Genomic DNA, 12,064 nt, shown 5'->3' with positions numbered 1-12,064 from the left:
GGGCCATGTGACATGAAGCATGAAGGGACCTTGTGCTAAGCTAGCAGAGAGGTGTCAGGACCAAGAGCCAGACTCTGGACCCCAAGCTCTAGGCAAAAGGTGTATCAGGCTCACTTCCTGGCTGTGTGGTTGTAGGGTAAATTGGTTTTAGGCTTTTCTGCCCTCCCACCATTAAGATCACCCTGCCTGATGGGGCACCCTGTTACATTGTTGTAAGCTGTGGTGCTTACTTCTGTGGGCGATAGCTCAGTACTGATATATTCCCCAAGAGAAGCAGAGGTAAGTAGAGGCAGGAGAGAGAGAAGGAGAGAAAGAAAACAGGAGAAGCCCAGGATGAAGACTTGCTGGGGGCTTGGAGCCCTGCCGGCCTCCTGGCCCCTCTGCACCCCTACCTGCCATGTACCTGGTTGATGTACTACATGTAAAAGCTCAATAGAAGCCTGAGAAAGCCACCGAGGGCTCCAGGACTCTCCTTTACCTGGTCTGCTCAGATCATAGAACCAGCTCTGTGCCCATCCTGCCACTACAGTAGTCTTGGGCAATATGCTGTCTCCTTGAACCTCATTTTCGCATCTGTAAATGGGGTACAGGCAGGATTGAGGGTACTGGGGAAAACCTTTCATGAACAGTAGCAAAAATCACATGAAATTGTGACATGAAGGGCCTCTGCAATGAGCCATCAAAATGCACGCTGTGTTGCTGCCCAGGCTTGCTCTCTTCAGTCCATAAGGGAGGAGGCTCTCCAAGGCCAACAGTCTGATGACTACCTAGAGTTCTGAGAGGTAGGTCAGGAAACCTTCACACCATGAAAGAGCTCCCACTGATGCAGTGTCCCTCCTTCAGGGCAACGTGGAATCTGTGTGTCCAATTCAAGCCAGTGGTCCAGCCGTTAACATGTAGACGGGAGGCCGTCACGTGTCCAGATGCACCATCTCAAGCTACATCAAATGGTTTAGGTACAGAATGGGAGGAACGTTGCTTTACCTGAGTTACAGCCACCGCCATCCCACAGGTGACCCACACATTGCCATGGGCCTGAAATTTCATGGCTCACACTGAAAGTCCCCCATCTCAGAGCCTCCTCACCCCAGAAAACAGACGACCGATCTCAGTTCCCACATTTCACTGAAACTCTACGCAGTACCAGATACTTTTCTGAATTCTTTTTGCTTAATATTCTTATTCATTCAAAAACAAAAAAAATATGTGAGAGAGTATGATCGCCCCCATTTTCCAAGATGAGGAGAGGCAGTTCTGATTGATTGACTACTTGCCCGAGTCAGGCGCCAGCATGTGTTGGAGCTGGGACCCAGGGCGTTCGGAACACAGCCTCTGTTCCCACAGCACCTGATACCAAGTCCACACACCCAAAGGTCCTCAGGAAGAGGAGGGGCAGGGTGCTCTTAAACTGGATTATTTTATGATCAGCCAGTTGTAACGGTTCTAGACTTACTGGAAAACAATTCTAGCGTTTGAACTCGGGAGTCAGTACGTTAGTGAAAAGACCATAAAGGAGACGGAAGACCTCAATTTGCGTTTCCACCACCCCGCTTTCTGACTTCATCTCTTATAATTTTATTTTTCCTTATCATGTGCCATGGAGATAATAAAACCTATTTCCAAGTGATACTGTGAGATTCCAATCAAGCAAGTGTTATGAAAACATTTTGTAACATGAAAACCTGACACATTAGCAAAAATGGATACATTTATTCACATTCATTTAAATACACCATGGAGGATTTACAGAGTGTCACTCTAGCAAAACTAATTACTGTTGTCTTCTGTTTTTCATTCATTTCCATAAATGTGTTCCCACTATTGATATCTTCCAAATCCCCCGCAGCAGACACCCGTGGTCACATATACAATAGGCATCCTTCCCTTCCTCATGCTAATAGACTCCTGCTTCCCAAACAAGACCATCCTCCTGTCCAATTTTCCATTATAGTCTTTAGCCAATGAGCGCATGAGCCAAACAGAGTCAATGAGACACTTGTTAGAGCTTCTGGGAAAGAGAAATTACTTTCTTCTTTCCTGGCAAATCTATCGTTTATCTACATGTGAACAAAGAAGTTGTAGCCTCCAAAGCTAATAGAGGTCTTGGAAGTATCAAGGAGAAGAGAGAAGAGCCACATGGAAGAAAAACCAGGCCAGGGAAAGGGAATTGGGGTGCGATGGGTCAAGTCAACTTAATCTCAAATCAAGTCACATGCACAATTCCAGATCTGCCTCTGAATGGCCAGAAGTCCTTGGACATGGCCATTAACATCTCTGTCATTTTGTTTCCCCTTCTTTACGACAGTGATAACTGCGTACTCCTCACCATGTTGCAGTGCGTGTTGAATTAGATTACAATTGCCAAGTGCCTAGACCAGAGCCTGGGAAAGAGCGAGCACCAGATAACAAGAGCTTTCTCTCATTGCCTTGTCCCTCGAGGAGAGCCCTGGGCAGTGACACAGAGCTGAAAACCAGATTCTTGCTTGGAATTTGTTAGGAATTAAGGAACTTTGCTCATGTTACTTTGTGTAATATAACAGCTCTACAATGAGAAGGGGACAAGGCACGCTCAATAACTTCTTAGTATCTGATTTTCTCATATCTGTTTGTATAATTTAATGTGTATTTTCATTTGCATATTAATTCACTTTCCAAGAATAATCCTGGACCTAACTCAGATGCAGCATAATGTGTGTGCGTGGGTGTGCACGTGCCTATGTGTGTGTGATATATACGGGTATGCATTTGGGGAGAGAGCAACTATATGGCCTGATAAACATAGGCCTAGAAGACTCAGTTCTCCCAGTTACAGTCAAGTGTGCCTCCTCTGTGACTCTATGGCCACATACTGAGATCCTGTTCTCAGTGTGCCATTATCTAATCTTAATGTAAACATGGGGTGGTAGGGAGAGAAGCAGGGGAGGAGGGAGAGGAGAGAGAGAGGGAACTGGGGGAAGAGAAGGAGGAACAGGAGAGAGAGAGAGAGAGAAAGAGAGAGAGAGAGAGAGATCTCCATTATTTAGGGAGACTAGGTCTTCGTTTGCTTTTCAGATATATATTGGAAACCCCACAGCCCAGCTGGCTAGTCCTCAACAGCAGTCAATAAGGAAGCAACATGTCTGACCCATTTGAACATCATCCAAAAGGAAATCCTCTCCCAGCCTTCAGGAAGCTCCAAGACTACATCTGGCAAGAGTACACAAGGAAGAGGAGGCAGCTACATTTGAGGGTGAGAGCACAATATCAGCACTTTGCAGCCAGCTCTGCCCCTGCCGTGCACAGCCACAGTCCCAGCATATAAATGGACTGTCAAAAATCATGGGAGGGGCCTCCTTGGCGGCGCAGGCAGTTGAGCACCGCACTGTGAAGCTGTCTGCAGCCTCTGCAGCACGGGTTTGATCCCGGCCAGCCAAGGAGATACCCACAAGGTGTGGCAGACCTCTCCTGTCTCGCCCGCTGCTCCCCTCAGCACTGTATTTCAGTCAGTCTGCCTGTTCTGTTCCCTGCTCTGTCTCTGGTGAATCCTGTCACCTTCCCACTTATCTGGCCTGTGCCCCACTTCTTGTATAAATAAATAAATCTTTAAAAAAATTAATCGTGGGGAATAAGAGGACAACAATATCCAGTCTGCTGCTTCCAGACTAATCTTGCAAACAGTATGTCCTGGACCAATAGGACAACACCCCCTGCAGGAATGCAATAAACACACCATTTCTTTAAAAAAAAAAACTTCTTCACAATATCTTTTCTTCCCAATAAAATTCTAGTTATCTCCCAACTCGAAAGATGCCTCTTTGGGATGCCCCTACGACACCTAGGCAAACCCAGTCCTCTTCTCCCAGTGCCATAATGCTCTGAAAGTCCACAAGATCCTGAAAGATCCTGTTACATCTCTGTGTGAGGCCTGTCTGATGCATGAGCTGCGTGAGAGTCCTTATTTTAATGTTGTCGAGTTTTTACCCAGCCACTGAAAAGTCAAAATTGAAGCTGATGGGGAACCCACACTGGAGAAACTCAGTGCACAAAGGTAGATAGAGAAGGTAAAAAAAAATTACAAAATATATCAAAATAGACATTGGCACAGAAGTAGTGTAGAGATGAAGGGGCTAGTTAGTTCTGTTGGGAAGGGTTAAGAGGTCCAGGGAGGTTCCCCAAAGAACGGCTACTTCAGGGAAGCGCTCTGAAAGCATCTGGCACAATTGTTTTCCAGAAATGTTTGCTGAATGAAACAGCATCGCTGCCCAGTTTTTTCTATTTTCTGAATGTTCTTGACCGTAGAGAGAGACTAGAAATTTACTCACAGCCCTACTCATCTGCTTGCATTGTGAAAATCAACTTGGAACTCTGCAAATCTACACTGGCATCTGGCATTTTAGCTGAGAATGAGAGTGTCAGCCATGTGGCTGAGATCAAGTCTAATTCAATGTCACCCCTAAGGTTCATTGATTATTCAAGAATGTTTTTGCTTCACTCTCTAAGGGAGTTGGAACTCCCATCATCCATTCAAAGATTAGTGTTCAACTCTGCCCAACATTAATTCATAACATTGACTGGTTCAGCAAGAATGTATTGACCTCCCTACTAGGTGCTGGATCTAAATCTAGGGATGACTACGGGGAATAAGAAGACAAGGTCTCTAATCTCATCTAGTGGGGCTGAAAAGCCTACCTTTACCCCTCTGTATGCCACAGAAATCCAGGGTTAGATCCTCCTGTTTATCAATCTATAATACTAATTGAAAGACATAGTTCCTTGCATACCTGAGGGAGCGTCATATTTTTTTAAAGATTTATTTATTTGTTTGTTTTTGTTTATTTATTTATTTATACAAGCACTGGGTACAGTCAGAAGCGTGGGAGTGTGAGAGAACTCACCAGAGCCAGAGCGGGGAGCAGAGCAGGCAGAAGGACCAAAGTACACTGCTGAGGGGAGCAGCAGGCAGCAGGAGAGGTCTGTGCGCCATGTGGGACCCTCGCCGGTGGCCGGGGAGCAGCCAGGGATCAAACTGGCACTGCAGAGGCTGCGGGCAGCTTCGTAACCCAGCTCTCAACTGCTGAGCCACTGGGAAGGCCCAAGATTTATTTATTTTTATACAAGAACTGGGGTACAGACCAGATGTGCGGGAGGGTGAGAAAATTCACCAGAGACAGAGCGGGGAACAGAACAGGCAGACTGACTGAAATACACTGCTGAGGGGAGCAGCGGGCGAGACAGGAGAGGTCTGCGCACCATGTGGGATTCTCGCCAGCCAGCCCAGATCAAACCCGCGGTGCAAAAGGCTGCGGACAGCTTCACAGTGTGGTGCTCAACCGCCTGCGCCACCTGGGAGGCCCATGGAGCTTCATATTTTATCCTTGTTATTTTAACTAAGTGCTGTTCCCATACCCTCATCTCACCACCTCTTCCTTCCTTTTTATGTTTCCTCCAGATTCTAACAGAAATTCCATGAAAGCAAATGAACCTTACCTGATTTATTTTCTGCTCTGTCCCTGCTCCCAAACCTGGCTTGGTAAGGGTTCAATAAATATTTGTTGAGTCAATACAAGGGATGGTGTTGGATAGGATGAAATCACCTCCTTCTCCAGGAAGCCGTCTCTGATTCTAATCTGGGATTACAGACCACCACTGGCTGCTCCCCACCATCTCTTCCAGGTCTGGGCAAGCATAGTCTCTTTCTCCATTTCTTTCTGTCTCCACTGCTCAGTGGGGAAACCCCTAGGGGTTGTGGGGAGGCTGTGAATGTTTCCTCTCTAGCTCTCTGTCTCTGGCAGAGGGATACATGCCAGGATGTGTGCAGATGGCAAATAATGCTTAGAGTAAGTGGAAAGTCCTTGACTCCTAGATAATTCATTAAAGACTGGCCCCTGATCAACTGCCCAGGATGCACTCTGCCCCCTCAGAAGGCTCCCCCAAGTCCTGAAGAGCTTCTTGAAGCTCAAAACATCTTCTAGGGCACAGATAGGAAGCATGTGGGACCGACTGCCAGACACAACTCCATGAATGGGGGAAGGTATGAACTAAAGGTCTGTTATTAAAAGTTGTGCTCTGACTCCGTACACAGAAGAGTCCTGTGCCTGCTCCAGAACGGACATCGTCCAGCTACAGGAAGCACAGGAGCCAAGACCCACCACCATGGCTACAACACACAGATGTTGTTGTACTTCTCCCAGGGAGATTCCTCCTGGACGCTTCGTCTGCATTGCTGGCAGGTTTGATAGAGAAGATTTCCAAGGCAACAGAAGCCAATCTTGCCACTTGCATATCCTGGTGGTAAGACTCATCACTAACCTGACATCCTGTCCCTGCTTGAGAGCGCTGTGCCCAGTCTCCTCTGTCATGATGGCCATTTTGGGCTGGGGGAGATGGTGGATTTTGTCATGAGCACCCTTACTTCCTTCCCACAATTGCTACCATATCTCAGTCCCTATTACCCACAGAAGTGTACAATCCCAGCAGCTATTAATCTGCTGACATGTTATTCATCGACAATGTATTCCTAAGTGCACTGCAGAAGCTCACTGTTTCAGGGGCCCAGCCAGCCAGTGTCAAGCCTCATGAGTCCATCCCCAACCCTCTCCCTGAAACCATTCTTCACTGAGAAAGCCCATGGCAGCATGGACCTCCCTGGCAGTAATTCCTCACTCTGCTGGAGCCAGGGGCTCCCGGGGGAGCACAGGTGGACCTGAGTCCCTGCTCTTCCACAGCACGGGGACTCGCATCATGGAAGAGGGTGCTGCAGTCCCTGCTTCCAGCCTGTGAGCCCCAAACCCAAGATTGGTATCATGCCCCAAACACGTCTGGTTTCAGTTGGAGCCAGTTGTTTGATCTTGCTGTATCGTGATTCCCTCAGATATTAACGAGGAATGACCATTCCCACCACCTCCCAAAATCAGACAGAAGAAACATCCAATTCTGAACACATGATGTCTCCGTGGTGTCGGTCAATTAGCGGAACTGCTCATCTTCACAATGATCAGGGTAGAAAGGACAGCCCAGTGAGAGAAAATATTTTTGAGTGTTTAGCGACATCCCAGGGAATGTGCTAAACACTTCCTTGTGTTATTGCTTCTAATTTTCACAACACACCTAGGAGGTGGCTCTCATCCTCATCTCTGTTCTAGAAAAGAGGACACAGGTTGTTGAGTGAGAGCACCAAGTTCCCATGGTGAATTACATAGTGGAGCCTGGGTTTGCATTTAAATGTGAGACTAGGCTCCAAATCAGTACTCTGGTTTTGAGTAAGGAGAAAACTAGTCGATATGTGAGTCAGAATATTCCAGATGAGGGGAAGCCTTGACATTTCAGGTGGGAAAGATTTTGAAACTGGAAGCTCCTGAAGGCTTAAACTGTGGTCAACCAACACCTTGGCAAGAATGATTTTATCCAAATACATTGCAGTTCTGGGCCTCCCCGGTGGCGCAGCGGTTGAGCGCTGGGTTGCGAAGCTGCCCGCGGCCTCTGCGGCGCCGGTTCGATCCCCGGCTGCTCCCCGGCCACCGGCGGAGGATCCCACATGGCGCGCAGACCTCTCCTGCCGCCCGCTGCTCCCCTCAGCAGTGTCCTTCGGTCCTTCTGCCTGCTCTGCTCCCCGCTCTGGCTCTGGTGAATTCTCTCACCCTCCCGCGCTTCTGACTGTACCCAGTGCATGTATAAACAAAACAAACAAACAAACAAAACAAATAAATAAAACATGCCTCTATAAAAAAAAAAAAAAGATTTATACAAATACATTGCAGTTCTGACAAATAAGATCTTAGATACTTGCACGGCACTTTCTATGAGGTGGTAGTTCAAAGAATAATTATTTAAAGAAAAAAAATGCTGCCTTGGCTTAGAATGAGATATCTAGAAACGGAGATTCAGATCCATCATCACCACTGATACTGGTCCCTTTCTGTGGTTGTGTCTTCATTCATAAACGGAGCTCAGAGATTCCTGCTCCGTTTTAAGATGCCAAACAGGAGGCCAGATGAGCGCACTGATATGAGTTCCCACAACGCACTTTTGTCTAGATCTTAACAGCATTTTTAAAGGAAAAGAAGACCTTCATAAAAATAAAAACAATGATGAAGGAACACATGAAGCTGTTTCATTTTGTTGCCAGAAAGTTTCCTTGAGGCAAGAGACCACATTTCCCTGGTTAGTTCTGTATCTTCCATGGTTTCAGCCAAATGTGTGTTCAGAGTAGAAAGAAATATGTCCCCAGGAATGTTTAATATGATGACACAGGAATTGTGACACAAAGGTAGGTAAGGAAAGGCAGGACTAAAACTTGACATACAGGTTAAACTCAGCTCCATGAAAGTAGTGCAAAGGATGAAAAGTTTTTTGAGCCAGAAAGAAATAAGCAAAGTACAGAGGGATTTGCATAAATCACAGGATAAAGAGAAGCCATTTTTCTGCCCCATTCAGGTGGTTTTTGAATTTTCCAAATGTATCTGCAATAATTTATTGATCACTGATAATCAGAAAATAAATAAAAAATAAAACACCTCACTTAATAACTCAGGCACTGGCATCATGAGGAGGCAACTGGAGTCTGAGCCAGTTGGCTGTGGAAACTCAGCTGTGACACAACCCCTTCCCCCCATCCCCCGCCACTTTGCACTATGAGAGCAGACCCTTAGCCCTTGAACTTGCTCCCAGGCATGTCATCAGCACGTGCAGGCACAAAATATACACAACCTGAACCTGTCCTTGAGGAACTTGGATGCCAACAGGGGCAACCAGCAACAGGGGCAACCAGACAGAAAATGAGAAGTGAAGTGATACCCCAAAGTTAGGAGCAGAAAACTTGACAGCACAGAATGAGATGTGATTCCGTCAGTCTTAGGTAGGCATCACCCCAAAAGTCACAGTCCCCAACCTTCTCATTGCACCCTGTACAGCCAGTTCCAGAATATTGGTGAGGGCACAACAATTATAGATGCAAGACTCAGATTCTAAGAAGACACATCTCTTAAGCCAAATACCCCTTGACTTCCTTTTGCTCTGAGCTCTAAATACCTTCTATCTAGCTTAGTTTCCTAAACTCTCTTTGTCAGTCAAAGTTAGTTTACAGTGCCAAATAACTAACCATGTCAGGGCAGATGATAAAACAAACCAGGACTAATCTTGGCAAGTGGAAAGTCTAAATCTTCTAAATTATTGTCTGGGTTACATGAATCGATTTATTGATCAACAGCCATTAATTGATTTCCCTGTATTGTATTAAAAGTTGGTTATATCCATTCATAAGTTACCTTCACTAGCCTGAATTTTGCTCTCTTGCCAAATCTTAAAGATTTAAAGTTTACTGTATCCTTAAATATTTATTTTATGTTAAATGACGTATCATTGGTTTACAATATTATAGGAGTTTCAGGAGTGTAATTTCAAACCTCAATATATAAATCATGCCTCACCCACCACCAAAGTCCTAGTACTATACACCACCATCAAGCTGACCCATTTACACCTCCACCCCCAATTTGGTTGTCAGTGTCAAAGAGCTATTTTTGTTATGTTTTGTTTGTTCATTTGCTTTGCTTGTTAATATGTCACCTAAAAGCAGAATCATTCTGTATATGTCTTTCTCTCTCTGGCTTACTTCACTTAGCATAACACCTCAAATTTATCCATGTTGTTGCAAGATTTCTTCTTTTTATTTTTGCATCATTGACTATATCCCATTGAGTACTCAATGGGATATAGTCAATGATATATATTCAATGGGAGATAGATAGATAGATGATAGATAGATAGATAGATAGACAGACAGACAGATAGATACATAGATATACAGAAACACACACACACACACACACACACACACACACACACATGTTCTTTATCCATGCATCTGTCCTTGGACATTTGGATTGTTCCCAAGCCTTGGCTATTGTAAATTGTGGTCCCATCAACATGGGGGAGCAGATGTATTTTTGAACTAATGTTTTAAGATTCTTTGCATAAATACATAGAAGTGGAATGGCTGGATTATATGGCAGTTCTAATTTAACTTTTTTAGAAAATGTCACACTGTTTTCTATAGAAGCTGCACAGCTAAACATTTTTAAATCCATCTTGATTACACAAAACACCCCCATGCCACCTTAAGAAGAAGATGTGATCATGATTTGATTTGACCTTAATGATACATCATTATAAACATTAATTTTCACACTACATTGAAATGCAGTGCAGAGTTCTCCTCCCTCAGAACCCCCAGTCCCTGTGAGTTTGCATCTGCTGTTTCTGTGTTTGTCACTTTTCACACTGCTCATCTGTCAACTGTCACTCTTTCTGATGGTCCAGGTACCTGCCACTAAAACCTGCTTCCCTCATTCTAATCATGCTGTTTCTAATCTAATAGTGTTTTGCATGAGATAAGCATATTTACCAAAGTTCTTTATTAAAGGGAGACCAAATGTCCTGGAATTATCATTAACAGCTTCCTGTTTTACAAGTGTCAAGTCCTGCACAATAAAAATATGGTCACCCAGTCTATAAATAATCATTGCAGAGCAAAGAGAGGGAATGTAGTGAGAATCAACTCTCCCAAGTTCTTGTGATGTGGTCACAATCTGTTGCTCTTCTCAGCACCTTTTTGAGTTTTGCACTTATGCTATAAATAGTGAAGTTATAATAGAGATGAGCCGTGGTGACAAATAAAATGGTCCATAACAATTTTTATTACAGTATACACAATAAGGAGGAAGTTAGTGAGAGTCCAGTTTACCAACAGACTTGGAGATGAAATCTCATGTGCCTAACTCTTGTTTGAAGCAGGCCGACGTGAGCCCACACACCCAGATTAATCCACTGTCCCTGCCTGCAGGAGGTTTTTCCCTTGGTGTGTTTCCTCTCACTCATGATTCATTTCATCTTCATCCTCTTGTTCTCCCTGGATTGGGGCCTTGCCAGGCCTTTAACTCTTCCTCTGAAGAGGTAAAACCCACTTATCCAGGACTTTTAAAAGTTAATCCCAATTTCTGACAAGATATTTGCACAAACTTGGCTAGCCATCTGTTTTTATATCTGAAGCATTTCCAGTCTCATTCCTAGTGGCCCCTGGACTTGAACTTGCAGTTTAGTGTTTTTCAGACAGTGGATTCAAAGCTGGCACTGGAGTCATACAGCTTGAATTTCAAGTTAAAACAACTTCACTCAATAGATTTGTGAACATGGGTAATTATGCTGCTTCTTTAAACCTCAACTTCCTAGGTTTCCTGCTGCTATTGCCACCTGGTAGGGATGTTTTGTCCACATTCCCAGCCTCCTTTGGGGTTCTTAGTCAAGGTACTGACCAACAGAGGTCTTGATTATATTCAAAGAGGATTCCTTGATGGAGTGAAGATTGCCATTGGAGACCACTAAAGGGAAGAAGACTTAGAAGAGCAAGCTAATTCCAGATGATTAAAGGAAGTTTATATCTCAGTGTTGGGAAGGCTAGATGTAAAATTCACCTTCAAGACTGAATTCAGTGTTGCAGAAACCAGCATGTGGAGTCCAGTGGAGGTGGGGGTAGGGTGGGAACTGGCCAAAGAGCATCTCAAGTCATGGATAGAGATAATCTTGAAGAGTGCTGTGGTCTGAATGTTTGTGTTTCAAAAAATTCACATGCTGAAATCCCAGTGTCCAATGTGACGATGTTATTGGAGGTGGGACACTTGGGAGGTGATTAGGTCCTGATGGTGGAGTCTTCATGAATGGGATTAGTGCTCTTTTAACAGGTGAGACTCCAGCGAGATCCCTTGTCCTCACCTGCCATGTGAGGATGGACATAGTGAAAAGTGAGCAATCCAGAACTCAGAAGAAGGTTTTCACTAATAGCTGGGCAAATTCACACACTATTCTTAAACTTCTATTCTCCAGAACTGTGAAAATAAATTTCTGTGTTTAATAGCCACCTAGTCCATGGTGTCTTGTTATGGAAGCCATAATAGACTCAGAATAGACAAGAAATCTACCACTTTCCTTTATGGGTTTTTTACCCCTAATATATGCAAAGACAAGCAGCAGAATAGGCTGTGGTAAGGAAGAGAGCCACCCAATACAACTTTATCACTTTTTTTTTCTAGCC

Source organism: Talpa occidentalis, unplaced genomic scaffold, assembly GCF_014898055.3.
Source record: "Talpa occidentalis isolate TD23 unplaced genomic scaffold, MPIMG_talOcc4v2.1, whole genome shotgun sequence".
NCBI lineage: Eukaryota > Metazoa > Chordata > Mammalia > Eulipotyphla > Talpidae > Talpa > Talpa occidentalis.
Note: the sequence above shows the minus strand (reverse complement) of the source record.